Source organism: Lissotriton helveticus, chromosome 3_1, assembly GCF_964261635.1.
Source record: "Lissotriton helveticus chromosome 3_1, aLisHel1.1, whole genome shotgun sequence".
Lineage (NCBI taxonomy): Eukaryota > Metazoa > Chordata > Amphibia > Caudata > Salamandridae > Lissotriton > Lissotriton helveticus.
The window spans coordinates 1,223,614,031-1,223,628,770 of record NC_136061.1 but is presented as its reverse complement, the minus strand read 5'-3'; positions in this window follow the sequence as shown (position 1 = coordinate 1,223,628,770).

Sequence of the window (14,740 nt, the reverse complement as noted above, 5' to 3'; positions counted from 1 at the left end):
GAGAGCCACAGGGGTTTCTGTGCTCCAAAGCAAAATGCCAAGGAAACCCTGTTTGGGGATTCCCCAGTGCTGCCTGGAGATGGGACAGCCTGCTGGAAGTCAGGCAGTGGCCGCCCCAATCCTGACTGTGGAGTGGGAGCCCACCCCACCTTTGTGGACGTCCATGGCTGCTGAGAGGGCAGAGAAGTTGTGGTGACTTTGCTTGGTGAAGCAAGGAAGTCAGGCAAGTGCCCACCTGGTTGTGGGCAGGGCCTACAACGACGAGAGCAGTGAGGAAGTGCAGCCGGAAGCAGAAGACAGGCAGAAGCCGCCTGGTCCAAGACGGGGCTTTGGGAGTCCGAGGGGAGCCCCGCATGTTGCTGAGTCAGTGTGGCAGCGAAAGGCGTCTGCGTCTTGCAGGCTCCACTTTCTGCATTCCCGCCTCCCCCGCCTGGTAGAGGGAGAGGCGGGTCCCCAGAGATCGCTGGGCACAGCAGAGAAGTCCCGTGAAAAGGAGCAATGCCCTCTGAGAGAGAGAGAGAGCACCTAGCGGGAAGAGGTGAGCCGGGAAATTGGCTGCAGCCATGTTGTTCGACCCCACGGGGGTCCACATCAACCAGGGGAAGCCCGACTCACCCGGAGTTCGGGAGAGTCTGTTTAAGGCCTCCCGCGATGCAGGAAGGCCTGGTGAGTGGGGCCTGTAAAGCACACATTGTGCCAGTCTTGGGTAGAACGCTACACTGCCAGATGGCGGGTAGCCACAACGTGTAAAGGGGGTCCCAAGGCACTGTTGGTGCCTGGTGTTTTGCACTAAGCTGTACCGCCAGTTCACAGCAGCTGAAACGTTGGGGGCATTTTGTGTCTCAGGAGAGACATGGGTGAGTTACACCCTCGCACCCCCTATTTTATATACTGGCCTTTTGGGCCAGTACACTGCAGCAGTGGCATCCTAGAGCCCTGACTTTTGATGGACATAGGGCATTGAGGGGAAGTCCCAGATGCCCCCCCCCCACCTCGAGGAAGGCCAGTTGGCTTGTGAGTACCTGGTATGCTTGTAGGGCTCAAGGCCCTAAGGTGATGTATGCACCTGGGGAGTGTTACTGAGGTGCATTGCTAATATGATGTATGCATACTGCGATTTATTCCTAATGTGATTTATGCAAAGTGTCTGTACCAGTAGCTGCTGGTTGTTTACTACTTACCTGTTTGGATGGTTCTGACAGTGGCCCAATTGGCTCTGTCCTGTATATAATCCCCTACGAAGTATAGCTTAGTGCCAGGTGAAACAGTGTACATTTGTGATTGAGATCTAATGTGTTTTATGAGTAACACAAAGGCTATTTTTATATAACCTTGTGTGGAGTTTCTTTTGTGGTGTGCCTAGTGTGTTGCTGCTGTGAGTGTGTGTTGCGCAAACGCTTTACACATTGCCTCTGGGATAAGCCTGACTGCTCGTGCCAAGCTACCAAGGGGGTGAGCAGGGGTTATCTTCAGTGTGTAACTCCCTTGCCCTGACTAGAGTGGTGGTTTCTGCCTGGCTTAGGCATTTGCCCTAGCCAACCAGGAATCCCATTTCTAACAATACCCCATAAAAGACATTTATTTACTAATACCAGTACCGGTCCGTGGAGGGAGTTCCATGGGGCAGTGAGGCAGGACGGGGAGGGGCAGGGTGGGGGGCAGTAAACACCAAATATGGATGAACGGAGGTAAGTAAACAAATAAATGAATAAAACGAATTTTGTTGCGCGCTGCATCATGTTTTGCAATGCAGCTAGCGCAACAAAATTCGTTTTAATTATTTAATTGTTTACTTACATCCGTTCATCCATATTCAGGCGTTTACTACCCCCACCCCGCCTCACCGCCCCCCAAAACTCCCTCCACGGGCCGCTAGTGACTAATCCTTGCCATGCTGTCTGTCAATAACACTAATTATTTGCCCTCATGGGCTCGAGCCACACTCATGAGATTATAAAGAGTGACAACAGCATCAGATATTTCACGAGTACTAGACATGTGCCAGTGGTGCCAAAACAAAAATCCATCCTATCCCATCATGTAGTATGTTTTGTCAATTTTTTTATTTTTTTTATATACAAGAAGTACTTCCAGTGCTTCAATCTGAATATTTTTGGAATCTTATAAGGAATGCAAAAGAACTTTCCACCAGTGTCAGATGATGGGTGCTCTTCCTGACATATTGATTTAATTTTATTGTTGTGAATAAAATTCATATTATGAATGGTGTATTTTCAAACACTCTTCTCCTCTCCAAGCAAAAGGTTAGTTTCCCTTTGTGAGAGATAGTGCTGAGGGCCCACATTCCTGGTGTCGGAATGAGTTTAGACGAATCTGGTTTTCACTGCCACTCTCGCTTTTCTAATGAATGTTCTCATTTTCCCCAGCAATGCCCTTTCCTTTCAATCCCATGCTATCTTTACTCTGTGGAGGGTTAGCAAAGACACTTTGATCTCTGTTCTTGCATTAATCACCCAAGGCCTCATTTTTCCCAGACAGTCCATTCTAATCCAGAGCTGTCCTCGATATCCACGTTTCATGATATTTAATGACTCTGACACCTACACTTGCATTTTAAATTGTCATTTCTAATTTAACTTATTTTCCCTTATTCGTTATGTGTATGATTCTCTCTATTAAAAGAAATGTTTTCATCTCAAAATGTAAGTAATAAAACAGGAGTAAATTATAGCCAGCATAAATTACGTGTTAGCAAGGTCAGAATTTGCACATGTGTGAATTGTTCACTCTTGAATTATATACACTCTGGGCCTCATTTACAAGATTTTGACGATGGGCAGCACAGTAAGTCACTTTGCTGCTCTGCCCTGAGTCATAAGAAAAGGGCTGGAAAGCACTGCATCTATTAGATACGGTGCATTCCTGTACATTTTCACTGTGCTGGCGCACAAATGGCTGCCTTGCAGCAAAGCAGGCACCCTTACACCATGATGCGAGGCTGTCTGCGCTGTTGGAATGATTGTTATTGTACAAGAAGGGACACCTTCCTGCACAAAAACAATAAATGGAGGCAGTTTCCTCTTTCTATGTGTGCTGCAGAAAGAGGAAAAAACAAGGAGAAAAAAAGTAATTCTCAGATTTGCGCCAAGTTGTAAATCTGGAAATGTGTCAAAATTCATGGGTGTTGCATGGGAACACCCTGCTAGCTGTGATGCAGTGCAGTGCTTAAGTGCATGAGGACAGGAATGAACCCTTACTGAGTAGATATGTATCCTTTTCTTGCAGTACACTGCATCACATTGGCTTGCTGCTTTTATTGTTTTCTTTTTTGATGCTATGGCCCCGTGTTGATCAAAATCTCAGGCAACATGATTGTTACATGGTGAGGCCTACATCAAGCTGATACGATGTGACTGAGTTGATTTTAAAATTGACTTTCACATACACATTATACAATGAATGAGTGATACAATGTATTTATAGGTTGCTAAATTGACATATTGTCTGTTAGAATTACCATCAGGTGATATAGATTAGCTAAATAAATTGGCCACAATCTGGTCATGTCCCCACAGCCTAGCCAATGCATGCTGGATCTCTCCTTCGTTTTCTTCATCCTTGTCAAATTGCTCTGTATTTAGGGGCTCATAGTCCCACTGGACAGTTGTTTTTACACAGATGTTGGGCAATATAGCACGGACAAAAATTACTTTGCACACCATAGGAGGTGAGTACAACTATCTTCTGTCTGACATATGCAGGCATCTGAACCTGGACTTTAGGACAAAAAGAGTCCTCTATACAACATTCCTTGTTTTAGTGTGTGCTGTGTGATATTGTTTTTAACCTCCCTCTGGGGATGAGGGTGTACGGTAATGGCCCATGGCTGCAACCCATATCCTTGGTCACCAGAAAGTACAAAAATACAACACTAAGAGCCTGATAATGAGTTTGGCAGTGAGGGAGCAGGACCACTCTGCCGCTGCACCACCAAACATGTGTGCTCACAGCAGTGACTAGGAAATAGGCACCACAAGGGGAACGTCAGAGGCAGTACCTGCATTGCATGGACTGGTGCAGTCCATGCCGTGCAGGTACTGGGGTGCATGCACATAGGGGGACAAAACTTTTGACCCCCAACAGGCCCCCTATGATCTTGAGGCAACAGGGGGCCCTGTAGGGCCCCCTTTGCTTCCTCTCTGCACAGTTTTCATGGAGTAGGAACTGTCATGAAAACTGTGGGAGAGGAAATTCATAATATGCTTGGCAGGACAACGGCGGTCCCACCAAGCATATTGCAGCCTCAAGACCACTGCGCCACCATCAGGGATATCTGATCTCTGGCGGTTTCGGCACTGCAAATGTGGTCCGACCACCCTAATTGTAATAGGGCTGTAAGAAGATCGCCACCGCCGCACCGCCGCGAGTCTGGCAGTCCTTGGGCTCGTAATCAGGCCCTAAATGATTTAGCACATTGCTACTGAGACATGACTGTACATGTGTGTTAGTATGCTGGCAAACTCATGCCCATTTCTTACAGTTCTGACCAATATGTGTTAGATACTTTTGACCATTGGTTTGTATATGTTTCTTCAAGTTCTATGGGTCTTTGCAAATATTGTACATGTCCTGACACTTAGGACACTTCTATAGGACGACTGACATGTTTAGGCAGTAGATTAGTATAAGAAGTATTGTGGTATGTTCTTAACATTATCTGCCACATATTCAGCCCTAGGTAGGTTGTGACAGTGCCAAGATGTTTGACACTCACACATACATTTGTCTTTTTGTCACATCTGATGTCCTTGCTTGCCTACTTGACATTACCAGAGCCTTTGATTTGTCCACTAAAATTAGCATGGCTATTTGCATAATACATGTATCGAATTTCCAACATGTGGCATTAATATTTATATATATATTTTTTCAACCAACCCCTAATGCTTTTTCTATGTCAAGGTGTTATAGTAAACTTAGATTGGCACATACATAGGGCAATGTAGGCCATTTTTATTTGGAATATACTGATGTAGATACAGTAACTTTCTACCTCAGACCTAGTCACAGCACTTTATGATGTGTGTCTGTGATTCAGCGTTGTAGGTGATTCAGTACTTCTATGCCTTGATTATGACAACATTGATGTGGCAAGAGAGTGTTGAGGTTGGAATCCTGAGTACACTGTGATTCCTTACCCTGGTTGCATTTTATTCTAGGTTCCTTACTGGAGTATTACATGTTTGACAGCATATTGATTGATTGTCTCAATTTAACATTGACGGACTCGGATGCAGGAAATGTAGGCAACTTGAGCTACCAAACTGGTCATTTATCACACTGATGAATTATTTCAATGCGGGTTCATAACTATGTGTATGCATGGACCTAGACTGTAAGAATGGCTCAGACATATCTGTACTGTGTACTGTTGGTGTAACATATATACCTGGACTTGACATTTACAAATGAATTGAGGTGACACTTACAGTGCATGACATTAATGAAATTTACAATAACTTCTATTTTTGCTCCAGATAGTAAGGTCAACATATAAGTTTATTGCTACGTGTGACACAATTACTTAGGAAAACATGACTTGTTCAACGCACATTATTGTACTGCAGCTTTCAGAAATTTCCAAGATTAGATTAAACACTGTACAGATACCACATTTAGCAAATATGTACCCTTTCTACTCATATTGACTTCACTTGTGGACTACATGACTGTTGTGTTGATTTGTTAAACAGTGCAGAAAATTAGTTTCTGTTCACTCTCTGTCTGTCCTACTAGATGACTTCCAATCCGGGTTCAGACAAAAACCTGTCTCTGAATCCTCCTAGCTCTATCCTCCGCTTTTGATATGGTCAACCACCAAAAACTCCTTAACGCCTCAAAATCAGGATGAGACTGGATGGCCCCGTTCTTGAATGGTTTAGGTCCTTCCTCCAGAAACGCTCTCAGAGATTCCTAATCAACGGTAATTTGTCCGCTCCCTCTCCGATCACAGTTGGAGTCCCCCATGGATCAGCCCTGTCCCCTGCCCTATTCAATCTGTACCTTGAACCGCCCGCAAAATTACTACGCACCGCCACATGTATGCCGAAGACACACCAGGAACTACATCAAAATCTCTTCTCCTGATGACATTCTTTCCCTGAAAGAGGCCTTGAAACAGACTGTCCATTGGCTCACCTCTAACCAGCTCAAACTTATCGCAAAATAACTGAATTTCCTCTAATCTCCCCACCCAAAACCAACCCGGACATTCAGATATATCAAGGTGACCACAGGAATAAACAGCCCACCAACCATAGAGGACTCTGCTAAATCCCTCGGAATAACCCTAGACGGCAGCTTGAATATGCGTGGCCCCATCAACTCGATGGCCAAAACTGCTAAATTTCACCTGAGCTACCTAAGAAACCTGAAACCTTTCCTTGACACTCCTGACCTAAAAAAATCACAATCCAGGCACTAGTCATCTCCAGACTGGAATATGGATGCTCCACCCTCGCAGGTCTATCCAAGATCTCCCTGGCCCCATTAAAGGCCGGCCTCAATGCTGCCGCCAGACTCCTAACAGGTTCAAAGAAATTCAACCACATCTCTCCACACCTAAAAGCTCTAAACTCTTCCTCTCGAGGCCAGAATCCAACTTAAGCTAGCCTTCATCACTCAAAAGGCTCTATACACGAATTCCCCTGCATTTCTTGCCCAGAAACTCATAGTATCCGCAGGAGCCAGAAACTCCCAGTCCGCCTGAGACCTCTTGCTCTAACCAGAACTCTTTTGGAAATAAAAACATACAATCTGGCCTTCTCTTGGGCCGCACCAAGAATATGGAACGCACTCATTAGAAGAATTCCGTCTCTGCCACGCTTTAAAAAGGAGGCCAAAACCTTCATAATGGGCAAATTCCTCTCCTAACTCTTGCATTACCATCTCCTTAGCGACTTTGTTCTACCTCCTATTACGGCCTCACCATGATTTATCGGGATGATATCCACCCGGCACCTCTGGGCATCCCACCCTGGATTTGAGACCGCTTGTTTCTTGTAAAATGTATCTACCTGTTTTTATCCAAATGTACCCACCCTCCTGAGTCTTTTGTATACCACTTGTCAAACCTTACGGTTCTAGTTCATGCTCTATAAAACACAAAAATACATAATAAATAAATAAATATAAAGATCAAAGAATACTTCTCACAGGTGATCTGTGCATGAATCCATTGCAGGATTAGTGAAGGAATGACACAATCACTGTTCCCTGTAAGCTGCACTCCTGTGTGCCCGCGCACCCCTCTCACCTCGAGCGTGCAGTGTGACATTTGTAGTGCGCACAGCGGCAGATAAGTTCAGCATCAAGTGCCTCCTGCACTTGCTGCATTTCTTTTGTTAAAAGGGTGCGGCCGTGGGGGAGATTGACTGCCTTTGTAAAAGTATTCATGTTAATCACAGCGGCCGATAATGCATTGCAATTAACCCCTTGCATGCTCATGACGAGCTCAGCTCGTCATGCAGTACACTGCTTGTGTGCTCATGACGAGCTGAGCTTGTCATGAACAATGGGATTCAAAGAAGTTCAGCACCAAGCAGGAATTGCTGTAGCATTGATAGTGTTAACATGATTACTTTCACAAAGACACAAAATCTGCCCCGCCGCTGTGCCCTATTAACAAATGAAAGGCAGCAAGTCTACAATCATGACGTGTGCTTTCAGGTGAATTGTGAAAGCACACGTTGTGGTTCTAGACTTCCTGCCTTTCTTTTGTTAATAGAGCGGAGCAAATTGTGTGTGAAAAGAATTCCTGGGACAAGATCTTAGCGAAACACGCCTGGACAAAACACAACGCAACTACAGCAACCTCTGGATTGGACGTTTTTTATACCTTATCAGTGATACTACTTTCGGGGAACTTTGACATTATAAAACATCAACTGAAGGCAAAATTTTCAAACTGCGATTTGCAGGATAGGTTCTTAGTAATCCTTCCTTCATCAAGCCTCCTGGGATGGAATTGATATGTGTATGTGAACACATTTCACTTGATTCGGTGTGTGAAGAACTGTCGTGCTTTATACACACGCCACTGCCTGCTTCCTTCCTTTACAGTTAGTTCCCTCCTGCCACTTCTCTCTGAGCTCTACACTTCTGTTTCACTGAAACTAATATAGCTCCCTGAGTCCCATATAAAGCACTTCACCTGTGGTGACGGGAGAGCTTTAAGTGGGCCGGGTCCTGCCGGTTTTTGTCATCAGCCTCAGAATGAAAACAAATCGAAACTCTGCAGCAGTGCCACCCTTCACTGCCTTTCATGTAACTAAAAAAAGACTTGTTATAGTTCTTTCAGTCTCATCATGTCAGACCTGAACCATTTTCAATGTTATATACAATGAAGCCATAGTTGTTCCCTATTTATCTTATCCAACTAACAACCACTGACAAAGCCAATAGTCCTGGCTTGTTGTAGGTGTACTTTTACTTGATATATTATATATCTAGATGCAATGACAAAAGCAGCAAAAATACCTGTCGGGCGTTACACTATGCTAAGCATAGATTTAAAGCGTATTGTGCTTTTAAACCGTGCCCTTAATAACATCGGCCACACCTCTTTGAGAGACCCCCACCAGTTTTTTCATCCCACTTAAAGCCCTGGGTGACGGCATGTGATACTAGGCTCCTTTAAGAAACCCACTGATTGAGCAGCATAATACCAGTGGGTCAGCACACTAAGCTAAGTACAGATTTTTAACTTAAGTGTTTTAAGCCACTCCCTTAATTACATTGGCCACGCCCCTAAGAGAGACCCCCAGTTTTTTCATCCCACTTAAAGCCCTGACTACAAGCATGACGTGCTTTGATGTGCCATTCCGTGATGTCAACAGACTTACTTCAAGCCTGTGACTTGCTGCAGGGGAGAGCGAATGGACACAGGTATATTATTGTTTCAAAAGGACGAGCTGCAAAGTCCCTTGCCTCCAGCAATTTTCAGGCAATAATAAATATGTCAAGATAACTCTGGTGATTAATGTTCTGTCTGGAGAGAGATAGGAATTTGCTCTAGTGGAAGTTTTAAGGTAGCGCAGAGGGTTAATATGCCTGATGCAAAGAACGGCTACCATGCAGATCACAAAGTGCATAGAATTAAATTTGGTTAGCGGTTTACTACTTTTGTCAAAGGGATAATTTTGTTACTTGCAGTTTATAAGTTAAAATATAGAACAGTAAACTATTAATTGCCATCAAAGAACTTCATGCATACTGCGAAGTATAGATTAGAGCGTTATGATTTTTTCCCCAGCCATTCATTAACCTAATGTTGCAAAAAGGGTTCATTTGGGTAAAAAGCGATTCTTATTAAATAGAAACCCTAACCATGGTTTTACATTTTAAATTCCAAGTGTTTTATTCTACAGACAAAGCACTCTTAAACTATACTGCCTACCAGTATGAATGACATGTCACTCCTTCATCTTGCAGTCCTCTGTTATATGTAAGATTTCTCACACACTGATTTATATACCTATAATTGATTGTTTCTGTTTAATGCGTGTGCAATGTAAAGTACACCCTACACTGGTATGAGTGGCGCTATGAAACAAATTAAGTGCATCTCAGAGAGGGGGTAATGGTGACTTGAGCGACACTGCTAAAGAGTAATAGTGAGGGAATCACTGGCGGTGGTGGTCATTGGAGGGCACCAACAAACATTGTCACACAGGGCGCAACTAGCGCTACGGCCGGCCCGGTACGGGGCATATTGTTTGCTTCTGAGAAAGTATTCATGTTAATTGCAGCGCAAGACTGGTGCTGTGATTAACATGAATACTCACACAATCTGCACTGATATTTGTCGTTGCACCCACATGCACGGTCGGGTTCCTCCTGTCGCACATAACCTTGGCTGCAACGCACAAAGACCTTATACTGCAGCACACAGAGAAAACACATTTGAGGTTACTTTGGACACAATGGGACATCATTGTCTACATGTTAGCGTCCATTATTCCCACTATCTGCGTACAACATGAGATCCATTCACAAGCACAGAGATTACTGTTATGTCGTACATTCAACTCCTTAGTTAGTATTAAGTATAGTTGTGGTTTCCTTACCAATGAGTTGATCATTCCCATATGCACCATTCTGAAACAATTCATTGATGATATTGAGGTGAAAGATTAAGGCTTCATGTGCCCTCCCCAGGTATTTAGTCAGCACTTTTTTAAACATCTCTGATGATCCACTATTGCAAGGGTATTGATGGAATATGTGTGCTTGCAGTTTCTCTACAGGTGGAGTGTTGCAGCATGGGACACAAATTGTACATGTCCTCAGTCAATTGCACCAAGGACATGAGGAAATCCAGCGACGGTGCAGAATCCTTGCTTGGTAGCCAGTTATATTTGTGGAGTTTTGGGGAAGAGAAGGTACTGGGGTGTTAGTTTGATTATGACATCTAAAAGAGAGAGTAGAATGGCAGAAAATGCTCCTTTTGAGATTCCTGCCAATCTGGTGGTTGTGACTGAAGGATCCTGATTCCAGCATATGGAGCATGGCCAGAAGGTTGATGTGTGGTGGGATGTTAGTAGGTGTTGCAGTTGCTTGCAGTAGACTTGGCCCAATTTTAGCCAACAATTCTATGATGGATTCTCTCTTGAGTCTGTAGACCTTTATGACTTCATCCTCTCTGAGGTCAATGAGGGATATGTGCTGATGGTAAACACCCTTGCTCCTCCTTTGCTGCCTATGTGGTGGTGGTCTCCTTATTTAGGAGAGTGTTAATCAAAGAAGAAGGGGGCACTAGGAGCTATTTGGGGTCCAGTACCCGTGCTCCACTTATTAGTATGAAGTCAAAAAGTGGGTAACTGTTCCTATAGGGACACAATTAATGTCTGCACAGTCAAGGAAAGGGGTACAGGGAAGTCTAGGTTCTGTTCTCACAGACAGGGACAATCACAGATGTTCTCTCTTGTTGCCCTCACACATCCCAAGGGGTGTCATGCTTCATCACTCTCCTCATCGGGCCGGCGCTGCAATGCCCTATGGGTCCCCCGAGGGTCACTTTGGCGGAGATCTTTTAATTACGCTGTATGATGAGTGAGGGTGTGAGAGTTTCAGTGAAGAGGGGTCGTGAGAGGAAGGTGAGTGAGTGAATTATTAAAACTGGCTAGGGGATATCATAACGTTTTTTTAATATGTTGGTTACCCTGTCAGGTTTAAAAATGCGTAGGTTATGTGTTACTGATTTGGTAATAATGTACCCTAGTAACTATTAGGTCGACATGTTTCATGACGTACGATGCTCATAAAGATCCTTGGCGCTTCATGAGGACCAAAAGGGTTAGTGTTAAAAAGTAAAATTCAAACAAACAAGTATTTCATAAAGAACCCCTGTTTTAGAAGAGGAAGAGCGGTCCCCCTTGTGTAATCTACAGGGTGGCGTCAGCTAGTTCTAACCACTTTTCTTGCAACCTAGAAAGATCAGGAGAAGATAAAAACCACACAGACGATACATAGACAGACATGAAAACATAGTTATTGTATAGTTCTCAATGACGAGATGGTGGATGGCATCCCATCCAACTTATGTACTCTCTTGCAGAGCAGGATAGAGGTGCTGTGGGTGCCAAAATAGGATGTATAATACGTCCGCCAAATACATTCACTCTGTGCACCCACTCACTGTTATCGGTTAGTGTATGGTCTCCAAACGGAGTTCAAACTGGTTAGATTAGGTGGCGGTAAATATCATACCACTTATCGTTTATCGGTACATAATATTGCACAAAACCTGAACCACTACATTCCATGCATTCTTACCTATTGGTAACGTTCTGTTTGCTCCATAGGCTATCGCAAGGCACCCGCACCGTAAGGGTATGGTTGGCAATGGGAGAGCAGGAACAGAAGAAGAACAATTTATTTGGAGAAGGCTGTTAGGGATGCCGCTACTTTCGTGTCTATTTGGACAGAGACGCCCAGTAGTTACCGTTAGGGAGCCAAAAGCAATGTACTCAGCAGTTTAAAGACAATGAGACTGATTATGCGATTGAAGTCTCAGATAGACAACATTGTATGGTGGTGAATAAGTGTTATCCGGCGCTGCCAATTTCCCCTGCAGCCAAGGATGCTGACCCCGAAAAGGATCCTTTAATTTCTCACCTTTTGAGATTACCCCCTCCCTATGCACCGGGTGCTAATGCACCCCTACTATTGCCTCCCGCTCAGCCCCCTGTTGTTCCCCAACCAGTCCCTGCTCCCCTGCCACAGCCCCTTCTGGTATCACCAACACCACCCCTTCCTTTTCCTCCGACTCCCTCTATACCTGTCACCCCCTCTTCTGCTCCGCCTAACACTTTGTCTCCTGTCCTTATGACGAATTCCCCCTCAGTTCGTAAGCGGATGGTTGACACCTTTTCTGGCCTTTTGTCCCCTTTCTTCGGGTCAGTAAACATGAATCCTGTTCTTCCTCGTAGGCAGACCCGTAGTCAGCTTCCAGGTCCCGAAGAACGAGATGAGTTAGATCTCCTCGCTCGCAAGTGGATCACGAATGGTCCCCAGTATAGTATACAAGACATTATGGACACTTTTCAGCAGTGGGATGCGCCAACGCAAAGGCATGTTTTTGATACTATGTGTGTAGTTCTTGTTCGAGAGTGGGAGGATATGGGATTCGGATTAGCCCCCCAGGGTCTGCTAGATGTACAGGCTGACTTTGGCAAAGGGATAATTGTGGGCGCTGAGGTTGAGGATGCTATAAGGACACTTGTCCTCTTTAGAACAATGTTCACTTACCTGTCTTTGCCTGAACACGATCCTTCTGTCCGAAGGAAACTAAAAAACTATCCTATGAGAGAGGTTCCCCCGGTATGGAGAGATGCAGTCGCAGCTCAGGGCGCTAATCCCCCTATACCCGCTCACTTTCAACATGTATGGGTACATGTTCCTTGGAAAAGATCTGAGGTTCTGGCACTCAAAGAATCTTTACCAGACCCCCGTAAAAATCCTGCTGGTTATTACAAAGAGTTGTCCCCGACTGTTGATGCATGCATTATGAATTTGGCCGAAATAGACATGCTAATGGGAAATGTGGTCCCACAACCATTGTGGGCTAAGATTCAGAAAGAGGACCATGCCCAAGAATTGGGAGGTGATTGGGCTGCTATCCTTGCCGCAGATGGACTCCAAGTGGGTGGTGCTAAACCTGATGCTTTAATTGCAGGCCTTCCCGCTAGGATCATTGCCTTAATGAAAACTATGATGCCGGGTCTGCGAGTTAATTGGGATAAGTTAGCTGCCTGTAAGCAACAGAAAGATGAAAGTGTTTCCGACTTCTTTACTCAGTTTGAGGAGACGTTTCTTGATCACAGTGGTCAGGATATGAGCACGGAAATGTGGCGTCAATAGGGTTGGTGTCACCCGGTGCGGGTAACTCATGGTGTCACTCCCTCACAATTTACCGGATGGACCAATTCACCCTCTGCCTGTACCATGTCCCCTCTGCCTGCACCAACTCTCCCTCTGTCCGCACCATCTCGCCTCCACCTGCACCATTTCACCCCCTGCCTGCACCATCTTTCCCTCAGCCTACACCATCTCACCCACTGCCTGCCCCATCTCCCCTCTGCCTGCACCATCTCCTCTCTGGTTGCACCATCGCTCCCTGTGCGCACACCATCTCCCCTCCGCCTGCACCATCTCTCCCTCTGCCTGCACCATCTCTCCCTTTGCCTGCACCATCTCCCCTCTGCCTGCACCATCTCTCCCTCTGCCTGTACCATCTCCCCTCCGCCTGCACCATCTCTCCCTCTGCCTGCATCATCTCGACCTCTGCCTGCACCATCTCTCCCTCTGCCTCCACCATCTCTCCCTCTGTCTGCACCATCTCCCCCCGCCTGCACCATCTCTCCCGCTGCCTGCACCATCTCTCCCTCTGCCTGCACCATCTCACCCTCTGCCTGCACCATCTCACCCTCTGCCTGCACCATCTCCCCTCTGCCTGCACCATCTCTTCCTTTGTCCACACTATCTCCCCCGCCTGCACCATCTCACCCCCTGCCTGCACCATCTCTCCCTCCGCCTGCACCATCTCCCCTCCACGTGCACCATCTCTCCCTCTGCCTGCACCATCATTCCCTCTGTCTGCACCATCTCCCCTCCACTGTCATCCACGCGATCTATTGACACAAAAAGAAGCAGCGAAGCACCCAACCATCTTTTTTTAAAAATCTTTGTGTTCTTGTTCTCAGAGGTCTATAATAGAAATAAGTCAAAACCACAAGTATCAAAATGAGGATGTGCCGATCTCCCTCGTTATAAGGCAACCGGAGAGCTAGGCGTGTCCTAAAAAGTGAGAACAAAACACTTTTTTTACTCTGAAGACCACGTTCTGCAATAATTAAATGATAAAGCTGAAAACATTTTTAAATGCTCTGCTATTCCACTTGAGCTGCAAGGATGAACAATCTTGCTAGCTGCACAGCCCATCTTAAAGTTGTTGCACACCTCTATCACGTATTGTGCGTTTTAACACACACTGTAACAATCTGCCTCAGTGACCTTATGGCACTGAGGAGAATGGTTCATGATCTCTTGACCTGACTGCCGTGCGCGTCATTGACAGTTGAGGATCGATGGAGCTATCTGAAGTCAGTCAGCAGAGATGCCGGCACACCCTATGTGTGATCTGGAGGTCACGGAGCAGGCTCGAGACTGGTGCAGCTAGCAGCAAGCCTTAGCTGCTGCGAGACGAGCATTACTAGGG